The 17,281-nt window shown below is 37.9% G+C and overlaps 1 pseudogene; it reads right to left on the bottom strand.

Moving 5' to 3' along the window:
• The window catches only part of LOC116094836, a 9,274-nt pseudogene extending 2,157 nt beyond the window's left edge, over positions 1 to 7,117 (bottom strand).
• Positions 7,118 to 17,281: the final 10,164 nt, after the last annotated feature.

Below are 17,281 nucleotides of genomic sequence, written 5' to 3'. Positions count from 1 at the left end.
GAGCTGAAGGGGTTTGTAGCCTCATAGGAGGAACAACTATATGAACTAACCAGTAACCTCAGAGCTCCCAGGGACTTAACCACCAACCAAAGAGTCCCATGGTGGGACTCATGGCTCCAGCTGCATATGCAGCAGAGGATGGCCTAGTCAGTCATCAATGGGAGGAGAGGCCAGGGCCAGGAAGCAGGAGAGGGTGGATTGGTGAGCAGGGGTAGGGGAGAGGGAATAGAGTCTTTTTTCGGAGGGGAAACCTGGAAAGAGGATATCATATGACATGTAAATAAAGAAAATATCTATTTTAAAAAAAAAAGAACTGTCTTTGCTTTCTGAAAAGAACCTCTCCCAGCCATCCTTACTTATCAAGGCTTATGTAGCACTACACAGCCACATTCTATAGAACACTTTATTTCCTAAGAAAATGTAAGCTTGAAAATTTGTTTTCTCTTCTCTCGCTACATTGCAGAGATGAGGACTTCACTGTTTGCGTGGAAGAGACAAGTTTCAGCTCCTAAAGTTTAGTCTAATGGTCCTGACTGATTAGCTGGCCGTGGATGAATTGCTTGCTCATCAGCTCAAATTGTGTCACTGTGAAATTTTTTTCTGAAAATACAAATTTTGATTTCAGAGATCTTGAGCAGTATCTGATGACTGTTTAAACCGCCATGTACAAACTCTGTGTTCATTTTTGCACAGTAGGGAAGAAGCATTTCAGCAGTGTAACCTGGAAAGTAGAAATGAGAGGGCCAAATCTCTGAAGAATGGTATGGAACATGGGGAGATTCTGCTTAGTGTTTTGAGGTCCTTGTAAGACTATTTTCTTCTTCAATATGCTGGCTATAAACCTTATGCTCTTTCCCTTCCTTTTAAAGCACTATAAACGAATTGCAGGAACTTGCACCAAAAACAACTTCCAATTAGGCTCCTGTCCGTGGCTAGCCATCTCTCCTTCTGTGTAACTTCAATGAAACATTTTCAATCATAGATGATGCCCTCTGCGTGTGTTCTTTATGTGCACTCCTCAGTTGCTTTCTCTGAAGTCTTATGCTCTTGACAATTATCAGCCTTCTCCTCCTACTTGGCCTATGAACATACTTATACAAAATGTCTTCCCAGAGCCTCTGTTTCTCTCCACATTACCACAGTTACACTCAGCAAGAAATCCATTTCCAGTCATTATCAACCTTTTTATTCTGAGGCTTTTGGATATATGGTTTTTAGGTGGTAAAACTAAAGAAGTCCCTGACAATCATCTTAATAGAGGAACTGTCCCTACTCTAACAGTCTATGTAATGCCTGTGATGGATGAGGCTCAGAGGCAGGAATCCTCCTTACTTATATCTAAGGATGCTAGATACTATGTAGTCACTTTGATTTCTTTTCAGTGTTAATACATACACACACACACACAGAGAGAGAGAGAGAGAGAGAGAGAGAGAGAGAGAGAGAGAGAGAGAGAGAGAGCTTAGTCAATAGATAAGGATCTTCTACCTCCTTCCTGTCCCACTAATTTGTCATTGCCTTTGCAATGGGCATGATTACTCACCATAGAACATCTTGTTCTTTTTAAACCATCAATATACTATTAGAGTCTGTGCTTCTGTGCGTGACATTACTGTTGAGAGTGGTCATGACTTAATTCTTTATTGGGCCACTGCTCTTATTTTTAAAAATCATCTTTCATACAATCCCTCTTCTGTCAGGTATTTTTTTAAAAAAATATCCCCACAGTCTTGATTTAGTATAGTACCTAATAATGTGGATTCTGACTAGATATGGTACTGTACACCTTTAGTCCCAGCACTCTGGGGTTAAAGGCCGGTGGACCTCTGAGTTTGAGACCAGGTTAATCTAGGACAGCCAGTGCTGTACAAAGAAAACCTGTCTCAAGAAACAAGGGGAAAAAAAACAAACAAATGATGAATGAATAAACAAATGAACAAATGAATGCATATGTGTCCTGGAATAAAACTGAAACATTTAGCATAACTACTAACCAGATGTGTAATACTGAGCAAATAATTCGGCTTCTTTCTGCCTCGATTCCTTACCAATTAAATCAAAATTAGGACATTATCTACCCAAGATATTGTGATGATAAAAAATAAAAACATTGAAAATGAAGCCAAATAGAGAAAGTGAATAGATGTGAATTTACAGTTTACTCACCCAGCCACCCTGTCTGATATCTCACATATAATAGCTCCTCTCTCTCTCTCTCTCTCTCTCTCTCTCTCTCTCTCTCTCTCTCTCTCTCTCTCTCTCTCTCTCTCTCTCTCTCTCTCTCTCTCTCTCTCACACACACACACACACACATGGTTCCTATTTCCAATTTCTACCTGGTAGGAGATTCACAAATCAGGCTAAAATGGGGATGTTAACATGAGACTTCATAGCTTCTGGTGATCAGTGTCCAAATAATCTGAGAATCTAAACTAGCATTCTGTAGGGGATCAAACCAAGACACTTACACTTAGAGTACATTCTAAGGGGGTTCAGAAATAATTGTTCTTACATATAGAAGAGCCGTCACTTAAAGACTATGTCTTTTAAGTCAGGAACTCAGATTTCAACTTATGAGAATCGTAGTTCAGCTTGAGGAAGGAGTACATAAAAAATAATAAGAATGGGAAACTATGTTCCTCTGCACAAGTGTTGATTGCTCACTTTATGCCTAAGGCTGTGAAGGTTGAATTTTATTTAACCTCAGTCCTATATGAAAACTCTACTACACTCTGAAGTTGTTCAGTCTCAGTAAAAATGTGATCTAAATGTCCCCCACTCTCTTTCCTGACTGCAGATCTTTTCTGCTCTGGATCCTATATGCACAAAAGTAGATAAACTGGCTCATGGAGAAGATACCAAATGCCTTTAAGTTGTCCAATCAGGTGGAGATAATCCCTTGGCTTTGTCTTAGCTAAGAAACAATGAAATCTTTGGTGGCCAGATTATGAGGGGAGAAAGATTTGTAAATATTGGTATTAGATCTTCCATCTAGGTCTGAATTATTAAAATGTTATTTATACTGCTTTAAAGAAAAGAATATGGGTCCTAGAATAAAACTGAAACATTTAGGACAACTGCTAACCAGATTTTTAACACTGGACAAATAATTCAGGCTTTCTCTGCCTCAATTTCTTATAATTAGAAATTAGAACATTATCAAATTCCTTTATCATGCTTTATCTATGAATGAAATGTATTTGTTTTAGAAAGTAAGGACTGAATGAATTATATTTCTACCAAATGCCCTTTCAGTTTTTTTTTAATTCTAAGTATGTGTCTAATAGCCTGAATTGAGTAGCCACCAGCACCAATGCATCAGAGTAGAATGTGAACAGTATTTCACTTCAGCCTTCCAGAATCTATGCACGATAGGGCAGGCCGTTATATGGTATTGCCTCCAAACTCTGTGGGGGTGAAAATGAAGCATATCATGGTCAAGTAATTTGTCATAGGTCACGTACTGAGCCAGTAAGACCACTATTCTTCCAATATGCTTTCCACCAGACCATGTTAGACCTTAAAGGTCATGGATACACACTTGTTTCCAAGTCTGAATTGAAATTTGCAACATAGAAGAAAGTGGGTAATGGAGAAATAGTGTTTGTATACTATATTGTTGGGATTGGAAGAAAGGGCAAGTCTAAGCCAATGCCCAAAACTGAGGGAAAAACCTGATGGAACACTAAATGTTCCAAAGTCAAGTGCTGTCTTCCTATGTCCAGACACACACAGCTCAACCTCGTCATAAAGAGAAAAACAACACACAGCTCAACCTCATCATAAAGAAAGAAACATCTCTTATAGTTGTTTTACATCAATTCAAGGGAGATGATAGGGGAATATGTTGGTCATAACATTGACAGTAGTCAACTAATTTCTGAAAGCATGTGCCAGTGCACGAGATCAGTTTGCCAGAGTTTAAAAGCAGCCAGTTTGGCCCTGTAGCATTGTTGGGTGCACATCTGGTTCTCCACTTTGTATGTAGATATTTCAATGACAACAAATAATTTCTCCAAGTCTTTTTCAGTCCTGTGGCATATAGAAACGTTTGACTAGCTTTATTGAAACACCCTTATCCAACCTGCAAAAACTGGAACTTCAAATGTAGCTTAACTATAGAGAAATATTTTATATCTCTATGTTTATATTTAGAGATATTTATGAAGAATGATTATGGAAATAGCCTTCAAAGTTTGACATCGTGACCCTCATTGTCTTGTTTGTTCAGATCAGATCTCATTTTATGAGAATGTCTTTATTCGTTCATTATAGATGCCAAAATAATTCATCTATGTAAAGGGATAGAAGCTGTGAAACTGTCACTCATACCTTTCTTGATTAATGTTGTATTCTTTATGCATTCCTGTATCCCTGTTTGCTCTGAGCACCAAACGATGACCACAATGACTCTTTGAACATGTGTTCTTTGTTGGACTCTCCTCACAATGAAATAACCATACGTCATCAGGGAACCTGTTCACTCATGCTTCAGCCTGAATGCGTCACTCAGCCCCCAGTGCATTTTGACACAAATCTTGAGCTTGTTCTGAGTTAAATATTTGTTTGTATTGGTTAATAAATTTGAGATAAAGTACTATACTCTTTCAATCTTCATGAAGATGTTTATTTGTACACAAAGTAAGAGAATCGGTCCAAACCTCATTTAAAAATGGCATGTGGATATTCATATTATTTCCGTTAATTTTTATGGATAATAGAGGATCACGTGACCAGTTCTCTTTCTTCTATTTATGGTCTAATCTGATAAATAATATATCTTTTCCTTTTTCTTTTTTTGCTAAATTTATAGTCAGTGATTATAACATATAAATGGGGGATACACTTTATATGACGAGGAAGTATTAGATGAAAATATTTTCATTAATGTTTATAGGCATTTGTAATACTTTGTGAGATGTCATCAAAGATATTTATAGAGAGAGCCTTTGAATAGTTTACACAAGGACATTGATGAGAATATTCACACATACTGGAGAAAATAAGTTGGGCGCCTGGAAAGGCTGATATTAATCGTGGCAACATCATGGTTTTGCTGCTGCTTCTAATTCTACATCTCTTCCCTAGCCAGTGAGGACAATATCAGTTTTTGCTGTTGATGCTCTTCTTCCTTCAAATGCTAGAATGATGAAAATAAACATTTTTATCAGTACAAATCCTACAGTTATTATTTAGCCTTCCTCACATAAAAAGGTATAAACCCACTGTGTGAAAGAGCTACACGTGACAAGGACTAAGTTTGAATGTGGTAAGACTGAGAGACAATCCTTCCCCACCCCCAACTGATCACACTTCTCAAAGTATGCTTAGAATGTAGGAATAATGTTAGGATTTCAATTAGGTGCAAAGAGAGGCCAAAGTAATACTTTAAGATACCCTAATGCATTTCTCTCTTTTCTAAATGTCCTTATTAGGATCCAGCCTCCCCTTCCCAAATCAATCAAGGATTCATATCTCCAGTTTCATTTCAGAATTTTCCCGGGTTTTTTTTTTTTTTTTTGGTTTGGTTTTGGTTTTTGGTTTGTTTTTGTTGTTGTTTTGTTTTGTTTTTTCGAAACAGGCTTTTTCTGTATAGCCCTGGCTGTCCTGGAATTCACTCTGTAGATCAGGCTGGCCTCGAACTCAGAAATCCACCTGTCTCTGCCTCCCAAGTGCTAGGATTAAAGGCGTGCGCCACCACTGCCCAGTGAATTTTCCTATTTTTAAGGATGCTCTTAAACTTCATGCCCAAGAAATAGAAAGCTTCCTTCTAACGGGAATACTTTTGTTTATACTCTATCAAAAATGCAGTAGATATGTGGTCACTGTGACTGTGAAATAGACTTAAAATATGTGAAGGAGCTGATCAGAGGCAAGCACTGAATCTTATATTAGCTCTTATCTCTTAGCGGTGACCATATATCAGTTTCCAGCTGTGCTATGAACTTGTTTGTATGATCCCCAGAAGCTTGAAGGTCCTATTTTAAGTCTATTTTACAGTCACAGTGACCACATGGGAACCCATATGACTGGTCAGGCGCAGTTCCTGGGTGCCTCTGTCCCACTGGTCCCAGTTACTACCAGTGTTGGGGCAGATGTCATGTTCTTCTTACCTCTGATTCTTTGATGCTGGGAGTGTTAGAGTTCCTGGGAGTGGATCTTCCTCTGGGTGTTGTGGGATTGGCTGTGAGATCAATTGTTAAGCTGTACTCATGTCATTTTATACTACACCATGTAGAATGAAGATATACTCTACTGAGTACCGACCTCTTTCAACCACTTCTTTTGAAGCTCTGAGGGTAAAGTGTCAAATTCTTTAATAGGAATAGTGAAGCCCTTTGGTGGCTTCTTATTACTCTTCCTCTTCTTACCCTCAACCTGTGCCTTGTGCTCATGTTACACATTGTGCCTTGGCTTACCATGCTTCCTGTCAGCAAACAGCTTTCTGGAATTTTCTATCTGGAGTTTCTTCCAAACGTCATCATAAGAAGCACCTCATTCACATTGTTTAAATGCCAGCTCAAGTTTCAGCTGCTGTACTAAAGGATGCCTGAGAAAGTTACTAAGAATTATATTATTATACACTTACCTAAAATTATGTACTGTAGCTTCCTGCAGCCACACGTATGAATGGGTCGTCTGGGATGGGAGTCAGGGCCTGAAAAATTAAGGGTACCGGAAAAGCAGGAAGGGGTTTGAAAAAATTAGACAGACACATCGTGTGCTTTCAGTCCGCCATCATTAATTTAATCTTCTTTGTTACAAGCAAATAGGTAGATAGGGAAAGCAAAACCCCTCCCTCAAGTCCGTCAACAGCTTAGCCCAATCAGTAGCTTCATCTTCAGTCTCTGGAGGCAGGACTTCCAGCATAACAGGAACTTGTAGAGAGGTGTGGCTATTAGTAGGCGGTAGGCAGAGAGGCGTGGTTATATGTGGTAAGGCGGGGTCTGACATAATCAGCCCTCAGCTGTAGGAGGGTCACAGTTCCTCCTTATTTACTTATTAAAAATTAGCTGGACTGGGGCATACTTATGCACCACAGCTTTGTCTGGGAATTTTTCGGTGCTTTGGTGATCTCGCCTGTAGTTAAATATCTATTGACAAATTTCTTACCCATCATCGGAAATCACGTGTAGCTAGTTTGAATTCGACAAACTGGGCTAATTTCATGTTTTTAAAAAAACACAGCCACTTGGCATGTGACCCTGTCTTAGATTGAGACTGCCAGAGACCTAACTCGCTGAACGCAGGTTTCCACGAAGCATCTTATTCCCATACAGCCAATGCCACGACAAATCTTTATCACCTGCGATGTCAAACTGTTAGTCTCTTTGGAATCCACTCTCTCTGAAGTCCACGTGAAGCAGTGCTGGTGTGCCGATGGGCAGATGGGCGTAGACACCTAATTGAGTTGCGAAATAGCGGCTCCCAAGCCAGGAACCTTTTCAACAGCTTTGTAACGAGAATATGCCTTTTAATTTAGTTGTAAAATAGTAACTTTTAGGCTAGAAGCTCCAGGATTGAGCTCTGATTGCTCCGGGAGTGAGCAAGCTCTCAAGTGCAGGGGGGAGATACCCCGGGAGTGAGAGAGCTTTGATTGTCTGTAATGAACCTGCTTGAGATAAAAACTCAAAAGTTTAAAAGTAACATTATCTTGAGGATGTCTCAGGCACTTTAGTTGCAATTTAGCAACGTTTAGGCCCAAGGCTTGGCTTCTAGGTGGAGAGGGAAGCCTCTGTTAACTCTTAGAAAAAGGTAGAGGCTATTTCAGCCAAGTGAACTTTGTTGGCTAATAAAACGTTTAGCCAGTATTTTGGTAGAAAACATGTTTATTAAAATGATTCTGGATTTGTGTCCACTTGACAAGTCAATGTATCAGGCAGCCATTGTGTTCCAACACAAATGGAGCCTCTTCCCCAGATTAAAGTGGGGTTAAGATCATACCACGTGTTAGTAAGTGGATCTCGACATTTTATTATGGCATGAGAACTGGAAATGTGTGGATGCCAATGGCAATCTGCAGCAGACAGACCTTTAGCATCAGACTGCAAAGAAAATATTTTTTTTAAAAGAAGCAAAAAGCAAGATATGTCTTTTAAAACAAGGAAAAACCAAGATATGTCATTAAAACAAGCAAAAAGTGAGGTATGTTTTTTAAAACAAGCAAAAAGTGAAATCTGCTTTTTAAAACAAATAAAAAAGGAGATATGCTTTTAGAGGTAATGATGGAGTGGAGGGCATATTCCCCCTCCTTTTATTATTAAAAAAATCAAATTCTCAAAGTGTGAAGTGCACATTGAGTAATTTATTGTCTCTGAGAATTATAAGTGAGATTATAAGTGAGTAATATGGGTAGCATTAAATTGTTGACAAAATGTCTTAAATGCTGGACTATAATAGTCAATTCCATAATCTGTTTTAATCTGATTAAGAACATTAAATATAGAAATATAATGTAGGCAATAACCAATTAATATTTTGTTGTTTTTTTATGTTAAGGCAATTGTAACTTGAAAGCCTGAGAAGGAATTAATAGTCACATGCGTATATTTTACTTTTAATATTGAAATCAAAATTATATTTTAAAAATGTCTAAATATTATAAGTAATTGAAAACTTTTATACATGCATGTACCCATATATCAATATACAAATTAAGGCTTAATTTTAGTATTTGATATATAGTGACTACAGCACACAATTTAATTATTTGTGCTGAGGTGGGGGGAATAATTATGAGATTAAATATGTGACTTATATATAATTTTTTCTCTTTTTTTTTTCTTTTTTTTTTTTCCGAGACAGGGTTTCTCTGCATAGTCCTGGCTGTCCTGGAATTCACTCTGTAGACCAGGCTGGCCTCGAACTCAGAAATCTGCCTGCCTCTGCCTCCCAAGTGCTGGGATTAAAGGCGTGCGCCACCACCGCCCGGCTAATTTTTTCTCATAAAAGGGCTGTAGAAGTATATATTATTATAGGTGTATACATAAGTTTATAGGAAATATAAAAGTATATATACAAATGAATTTTTTAAAGATTTATCTATTTATTGTTATATGTAAGTACACTGTAGCTGTCTTCAGACGTACCAGAAGAGGGTGTCAGATCTCATCACAGATGGTTGTGAGCCATCATGTGGTTGCTAGGATTTGAACTCAGGACCTTCGGTAAAGCAGTCAGTGCTCTTACCCATTGAGCTATCTCACCAGCCCCTATACAAATGAATTTTAACAATTTGTTTACTTTGGATAAATACCAATTTTTGTCTAAGAATCTTTACTAAGTAATAGGCCAAATATCAATTAATAGTTTATAATAGCCAATTTAATTTCTGTTAGAAGTAAGAAATAGATGCATTTTAAAATATATTGATGATTTTATTATATCACCACAACTTTATGGTAAGATATTAAACTTTACTTTGAATATGAGAAGAGATGAATTTATATCAATGTTCTCTTTTTGTCAAAGAGTTGTTGGGGGCATATTTAAACCCCACACATTTGATTATAATAGATGGCAATTGTTTATAGAAGCTTTGTTTACCTTTTGTAAAAAGCTTTTTGCCTTTTACTAGACAATATCTAGCAAAGGCTTAAGTCTTGTGGTGAGCTTAAGATGAGGTATTACTCTTTTTTTTTAACTTAAAGTAATTTTTTGATATAACTGAGGCTTAAATATTGAAAAAGATATTGCCTCTGAAACTTTTGCTAGAGTAATTAATACTCATTTGTAAAGGTTTGTAAAGGTATTGAAATTTCTTATCAGATTAGATCAACATACACTGAAAAATTCAAAGTCTTAGCCTCTTGCACTGAAGCAGACGCAAAAATTATAAAGGCAAAATTTAAGCAAAATCTTTAACATTACCATAGCCCTATATGAAGTAACCAGGTTGGACCAAGCAGAAAACAAATGACATAGGTGTCCACCACCAACTGATACACCATAGCATAACTCTGGCACATACACAAATATGTTTTAAATGAAGTTATCCAACTTGAGCTTACATTTAAGAAGCATAAACTATGTAACAAAACCCCAATACCGCACATAAGAATCCTTTCATGTTATTTACCAGAGATTTCAAGGGACACCCTCCAAAACAATGCAGGCTAGCACTGTTGCCCTTGGTTGGCCCCCACGGGTTGAAGGTAAGACCCTGCTGCTGAAGACCCAAGACTCTGAGGACCCAAGACTCCGAGGACCCAAGCAGGAACTAATTTGGAAACTTTCCTTGAGGAATAATTCTGGAACTCTGAGGAATAGTACTTGATCACCAGAATGACACAATACAGAAAGGATAAAATAGTGGCACTGGTATATTGGCAGTAACAACATCTCTCTAACTGGAATTAAGGTCCATTCAGCAGGAAGGCTACATACCTGTTATTGAAAACCTCACCAGCTATTCAGGGATGGTGGAGACATGGATCTAAGAGGGGACCCTACTATTATCACTTTACTAAATTTAAGAATGTGGCAAGGAAAAATCTTTCCTTAATACTAATAAGTCAAGTTATTCAAAGCTATTCTTTAATGGATAGAGAAATATTGACCTAGGCAAAATGAGATCCAAAAACTAAGACTACTTTGGTTGTGAAACACAACTTTCTTTGGAGGTTTTCCCTGCAGCCCACAGGTCTTCTTGCTGTTCTCAGTTCAAGAGGAAAAAACAACACTGACAGACTCTGATGAAAATAAAAGCTTTCCTTACTTCCAAAATATTCTCATTTTGAAGACCCATATATTTAAATGCCTAAAGTCCCAGGCCTTAAGCAGTTTGGCTTTTTCAAAAGGCAGAACTTGTGAACAAGATTCATGATTTTATAAATATATCTAAAGATTTTAGCACTTCACACATTTTAGGCAATTTTATACACAAATACTGGACTTTATTTAATAACACACAGCATTTCTCTTCATGGGATAAAAGCTCATGAACATATCACATTTCTGGATCCACAGATCCACTCCCAAGGAACATTACCAGCAACAAAACACTTAGACATTACAAAATGCTGATCTCTTCTGCAAAAGACAGGTGAGTGGGGGAGGGGAAATGGGATAGGGGGTTTTCAGGGGGGAAAGCAGGAAAGGGGATAACATTTGAAATGTAAATAAAGAAAATATCTAATAAAAAAATTAAGCAGGGCAGTAGTGGCACATGCCTTTAATCCCAGCACTTGTGAGGCAGAGGCAGGCGGATTTCTGAGTTTGAGTCTACAGAGTGAGTTCCAGGACAGTCAGGGCTACACTGAGAAACCCTGTCTTGAAAAACAAAAAATGTAAAATAAAATAAAAAAAAAATTTAAAAAGACAACTGAAGGAAAACACCATCAACATTTTGCTTGTAAGTTTTTTGTCAAGGCAGCTTCTAACATATTCTGTAACTCAAGTAAATATTAAGCAATTCTTCCAATTACTCTACTGGGTCTGAAGATTATAAATTCGTAAATTAGCTGGCAAAATTAGGACAGAGGGGCAAACACTTTTAGCAGCACTGACATTTTAAGGTCTTTCCCAGCTTCATACCTCCAATATTATTGTCATGGAAACAGCAGAAGCGAGGGATGATGACAATGGCTGTTATAGATAGTAATAGATCTCTCATTGAAACTCAGCCCCATGGGTTTCTGCTCCCTTCTTTCCTTTTATGCTAGTTGAGATATGAATCTTAACCAGCTTTTGAGGTGCTGATGTTAACCTGCCGAGTCCAGCATAGTCTTGGTAGGGATGGAATGACATGGTCCCCGCCCCTGGGATAGGATCAACAGGCTTGAGCCTCCGGGAGAAACAATGGCTGCTGTGGGTGTAAGGCTTGTTTGTATAATAATGTACTTATTTTATGTACCTCCTTCAAGGAATGCCCTCCCTCTTTACACTAATGACTCCATGATAACCATAGACAGCACAAGTCCAGGAGGCAGAGGTGTGGCTAATGTCTCAGCAAAATGGTAAACGCTCCGGCCTTCAGGGAAGCCCTTATGGCTGTGGAAAAGAACTTTAAAACATGAGTTCAAAAATGCGTAATTTCTCAACTATGCAATATGCTGTGATTTCTAGAAAACACAATTTCGCAATTGATTTCCCGATCCTCTCTTTCTTTCTTACAGAATTTTGGGCCCCTCTTCTTCATGTTTTCTGAGACTTCGGTGAAGAGGCTGCAATTTTTGTCCCTTGGGGTTGAACACTCCATAATCAGTTGTTTTCTGAATTTTGACCACTTACATTTTCTTTTCATTTCATTTGCTGTCTGGTGAGCAGATCTTCTGGGATGAAGAGAGAGCTAGACTTATCTATCAGTATAAACAAATATCTGAAATTCAGTTTGTAATTATGCTGTTCGAATAATGTGGTAATAGTAGGGTCCCCTCTAAGACCCATGACTATAACCTTCCCAGAAGATTGCTAAGTTTCTAGTACTCCTGTTGAGTAGTACATAAATCTAGTAAGATAGCTTGTGGTTGCCACCAAGACAAAAATGCCACTACTGTGCCTTTAGAGATATCTTGTCATGCTGGTTATTGTTGTTGTTTAGAGGTATCACAGTTGGGTAGGACTATTGATTACTTAGCCGTTCCTTTCTTCCCACTGGTAGCTTGCATAGCCATATCTGGTACCATGAAAGCTAGTACTTAGGGAGGAAGCCTTCAGGCGGGACCTGACTCTACTCTTATATGTTTAATATTAGGTGACTATAAAAGGACACGCTTCCTAAAGGCTTTTTAATGAATTCTTAGCATTATTTATCTCTCCTCCTTGCCTGTCTTTCAGTGTTGATTTCCCACACTCATTTCCAATTAGTACTTCTGTTTCCAATTTCCACTTCATATGACTTGTGTCCTGTTATTCCCCTCTCTAGGGATTCATCACCACCCCCATGGTCCCTCTTTATTTTCCTGTTTTCTACCTGAAATTTTGGAGTTAGGAAGTGCAGGTAAGAAACATGTGGCATTTGTTTCTTTCTGAGCCTGATTTATCTCATTCAATTTAATATTTTTTAGTTCCATACCCTGAACAGTGAATTTCATTTATTTTACAACTAAAAATATTCTATAATGTATGTGTGACACATTTCACTTTCACCCCTGTTTTCTAGCTATTGTGAACAGAGCAGCAATGAACATTGCTGGGGAGCTATCTGAAGAGGAGTAAGTCAAGTCCTTTGGGCATATGTCAAGGAGTGAAATGGGAGGGTGGGCAGACTTTTAGCTTTTTTGAGGGTTTGTCACACTGACTTTAAGAGTGGCTATACAAATCTGCAATCCCATCAACAGTGTCTTTTCCCTACGTCCTCTCCATGGTGTTGGTTGTTGTTGGTTGTTCTGTTTATCTTAACCATTAAGACTGGGTAAGATGAAATCTTGAAGTTGTTTTTATTTGAATTTCTCTAACTGCTTAGCATGACAAACCCTCTTTGAGATATGTGTTAGTCCTTTTATTTTTCTTTTGAAAACTTTCTGTTTAGAATCGCAGCCCAGTTCCTGAATGGGTCATTTGTTTTTGTTGTTGTTGTTGTTGTTTGTTTGTTTGTTTGTTTGTTTTTTACTCTGCTCTTTGAGGATTTTGAAAATATGTATATGTTCTGGATTTTAATCCTCTGATAGATAGATTGCTGACTGTGGTAGTTTGAATATGCTTCATCCATGTGAAGTAGCACCATTAGGAGATGTGGCCTTATTGTAGGAGATATAGCGTCATTAGAGGAAGTGTGTCACTGTGTGATGGGGCTTTGAAGTCTCTTATACATGCTTAAAGTCTGGCAAGTTTATATCTTGTTTGTCTTCAGAACAAGGTGTAGAATTCACAGCTCCTTCTCCAGCACCATGCCTGCCTGAAAACCATCATGTTTCCCACCTTGATGTTAATGGATAGTAACTCTGAACCTGTGAACTAGCCCCAGTTGAACATTGTCCTTTATAATAGTTGCCTTGGTCATGGCCTTCATGACTAAGGATGTTGAACATTTCTTTAGGTGCTTTTCAGCCATTCGGTATTCATCAGTTACAAAGTCTTTGTTTAGCTCTGTACCCCATTTTTTAATAGGGTTATTTGGTTCTCTGGAGTCTAACTTCTTGAGTTCTTTGTATACATTGGATATTAGCCCTCTATCAGACATAGGATTGGTAAAGATCTTTTCCCAATTTGTTGGTTGCCATTTTGTCCTATTGACAGTGTCTTTTGCCTTACAGAAGCTTTGCAACTTTATGAGGTCCCATTTGTCAATTCTTGATCTTAGAGCAGAAGCTATTGGTGTCCTGTTCAGGAAAATTCCCCCTGTGCCTATGTGCTCGAGGCTCTTCCCCACTTTCTTTTCTATTAGTTTCAGTGTATCTGGTTTTATGAAGAGGTTCTTGATCCACTTGTACTTGAACTTTGTACAAGGAGATAGGAATGGATCGATTTGTATTCTTCTGTATGCTAACCACCAGTTGAGTCAGCACCATTTGTTGAAAATGCTGTCTTTTTTCCACTGGATGGTTTTAGCTCCTTTGTCAAAGATCAAGTGACCATAGGTGTGTGGGTTCATTTTTGGGTCTTCAATTCTTTTCCATTGATCTACCTGCCTGACACTGTACCAATACCATGCAGTTTTTATCACAATTGCTCTGTAGTACAGCTTAAGGTCCAGGATGGTGATTCCACCAGAGGTTCCTTTATTGTTGAGAATAATTTTCCCTATCCTAGGTTTTTTGTTATTCCAAATGAATTTGCAAATTGCTCTTTCTAAGTCTGAGAAGAATTGAGTTGGAATTTTGATGGAGATTACATTGACTCTGTACATTGTCTTCAGCAAGATGGCCATTTTTACTACATTAATCCTGCCAATCCATGAGCATGGGAGATCTTTCCATCTTCTGAGATCTTCAATTTCCTTCTTCAGAGACTTGAAGTTCTTTCTACTTCAGTCTTGTGTTGCAATTTATTGACCTCATTCTTGTCACTCTTTGCATTTTAACATTGAACATTTTCTAACTACATTTAATTATAAAATAATAAGTTCAAATTAAAGTTAAACATAAAATGTTGTCATCTAGAGTGCAATACCTTGGCACAACTTATAAAAATGAACATAGACTATTCTAGAGAAGTACTTTCCCTTACCCTAGCTGCATAGGAAGCTTCACACTAATGCACCATTAAATATCAGTAAGAACCTAGAAATAAATATTTGAAATTCAATGTAAAATTTCTCAAAAAAACAGAACTTCAACAAGATTCAATAATAACTACTGTCTTCAAATAGCTCAGCAAGGGTATTTTTTATATTATGCAATTATACTATTTATATGGAGTCACTTGTATATTTGTTATAACAATATGTTACAACATATTATAACATGTTATAATATGTTAGCTTTGTTGTCCAGTTGGTAGCTATGGATTTGTAAGATGGTGTTGTTTCTTTGTTTTCGGTGAGCTTCAGTCTACCTTCTTGCATTTATCTTCTTTATGAAATGTTGGTAATGTAATATGTTACACCAAGGTACACCTTCCTGTGTAGTTCTCAAATATCATTTTATGAATCAATTCATTGCTTCTTAATCACAAATCTTTATAGATATTATTAATCTTCTAATTAATTTTTCTTGTTACTGTACTTGTTGAGGTTAAATCTTGGGCTCTAACACCTTAAGGATAGCCATATCTCTCCAATAGGAAAGGGAGAGAAAGGGACTTTATTCAATGTAGAAATACTGGGAAGAGGAACAAATAAAGATGTCCAATGGAGACCCTCATACCCCAAAGATACCCCCATCTGACATGAACGACAAGGGAAGAACAAGGGGCCTGCTGCTTATGTAAGCAGTTCTGGTAAAGATGTGGTCCCACCCATCACCCTGTCATTCACACATTGTTCCTCAGCTCCTGACTCTTAGTACCTCCTGCAAATTGCCAGTGCTATATGAATAACATGAAATTTATTTCTGGGTGAGAGTTTCTTCTTCGTCTGAAACCAGAAATCCAGCCTTTTCCATATCCAATGTGAAATTCCTGTGAAAACTTCACTTCCTTGTGGTCCATTGTCTCAATAGATTGCTAGCTAAACGGACAACTTCAAGTATCTTTCTCTAGAATAACTTCATTTCTGCCATGATTGTTTTACTCTAATGCCCGACTATGGCCTGATTTTTAATTCTATCCTTTCAATAGATAAATCTTTAACTTATTTACTCAAAGCCAACCCCTGTCCTGTTATCTATTAAAAACAATGAATTCCTGAAATTCTTCGGCAAATGGATGGAACTAAAAATATCATCCTGAGTGAGATAACCTAGTCACAAAAAAAAAATCACACATGGTATACACTCTTCTATTTTTAATAATCCCTTCTAAATAGTTTTCTCATGATCCAATCTATCAGGAATTCAGGTTGTAAATAACTGGTGTGATTGCTATTCTTGGTTGTTAACTGGACATCGGAATTAATTAAAAGCCAAATGGATTGGGTATATTTGTGAGCATTTTTTTGTTGTTGTTGTTAATGAAATCATTGGAAGCAGGAAGAACCACTTTTAATCCAGATATTTTAAGGTAGGAAGATACATATTTAACCCAGGTCACATCTTCTGGCATCCAATATAAAAGACATGAAAGAAGGGCGTTTGCTGTCTTTGCCTCCTTAACCTCACTCTCACTGGTTATGTCCATTCTCTCACTGGCATTAGAGCCCACTTCTTCAGTATTCTGGAATGTACTGAAGACCAGCTGAGTCATGAAGTCTCATGGATGCTTGGAACTTCTGTTGGCAGACAGTCATTGTTGTACTGGCTAGACCACAGCCTTTGAGTCATTTTAATATCACCCACCTCCCCTCCCCCACACACACTCATTTTTATCAGGTCTACTCACCTGACTAATACAGCTGGTCTGCTTTTCTCAGACATTTTTACTTTATTAACAGAGAAAGGACACACAAATACTTAGAATTAAAGTGAAATTGTCTCATCAATCTTTGGTGGGGGTGGAGAGAAATGCTAAGTTTAGAGTACTTTTATGATGGCAAAGCCATTCTGAAGGATTTGTGTTAGTCTCTAGGCTCCAGACAGACCACACCAGGCCAAACTGTTCCACACGAGGTTTATTATAGGAGAGCAGAGCAAAGGTGGCAGTGAAGGAGAAGGGGGTGGGTGGGGAGAGAGAGAGAGAGAGAGAGAGAGAGAGAGATCATATAAAAGGGAATCCTTTTATATGGATGATAATGTAACTGCAGGTACAGGTGGGAGGTGAGCCAAGTGGATTCTGAGAATAGGGTGGCTGTTTCCTTGGCAATAGG

The sequence above is a fragment of the Mastomys coucha genome, unplaced genomic scaffold (genome assembly GCF_008632895.1).
Source record: "Mastomys coucha isolate ucsf_1 unplaced genomic scaffold, UCSF_Mcou_1 pScaffold17, whole genome shotgun sequence".
Taxonomy (NCBI): Eukaryota; Metazoa; Chordata; class Mammalia; order Rodentia; family Muridae; genus Mastomys; species Mastomys coucha.
Note: the sequence above shows the minus strand (reverse complement) of the source record. Positions and strands in the feature narration are given on the sequence as shown.